An 818-nucleotide genomic window follows, 5' to 3' on the forward strand; every position below is an offset into this window, starting at 1 on the left:
GGTTCGTGAGGGGAGGGCTGGGTTCGTGAGGGGAGGGCTGGGTTCGTGAGGGGAGGGGTTGCGCGGGGGAAGGCTGGGTTCGTGAGGGGAGAAGCTACGTTCGTGGGGGAGGGCTGGGCTCGTGAGGGGAGGGGTTGCGCGGGGGAAGGCTGGGTTCGTGAGGGGAGAAGCTACGTTCGTGGGGGAGGGCTGGGCTGCGTGAGGGGAGGGCTGGGTTCGTGAGGGGAGGGCTGCGTGGGGGAAAGGAGAACGGAGGTGCCTACAGGTCGGTCTGCGCTAGAGAGGACCCTTGCTGCTGCAGAGCGGAGAAGCCAGGAGAAAACTTCTTCCCTTACTATACTTCCCTTACGATCAGTAACGTAGTCCGCCTGGAACCTCCTCTACACGGTCCAAGCAGTCTCACCGCGGGAGTAGCTCCTCACTACACGCCGCATGTTTATGCAAATCAACGTCGTTATGCGACTAATGAACGTTATTCTGAAACGCGGATCCCATCAGAAATTCTCCCCCCCCCACCCTCGTTTCCCCTCCAGCCCTGACAGGGTAAACTTCTTTGTAACAAATCGTAATTTCCTGTGATTCGTCCTCGCAGCCGGCGTGCGCTCAGCGTGGAGCGTGGAGCGATCGAGGCGTCGCTAACCTAACCGCACCCCATCATGAGCCAGCAGAAAACACACAGAGAGAGAGAGAGACACACACACACACACACACACACACACACACACACACACACACACACACACACACACACACACACACAGAGACACACACACACAGAGAGAGACGACACACACACACACACACACACACACACACAA

Source organism: Priapulus caudatus, unplaced genomic scaffold (genome assembly GCF_000485595.1).
Source record: "Priapulus caudatus unplaced genomic scaffold, Priapulus_caudatus-5.0.1 Scaffold2956, whole genome shotgun sequence".
Lineage (NCBI taxonomy): Eukaryota > Metazoa > Priapulida > Priapulimorpha > Priapulimorphida > Priapulidae > Priapulus > Priapulus caudatus.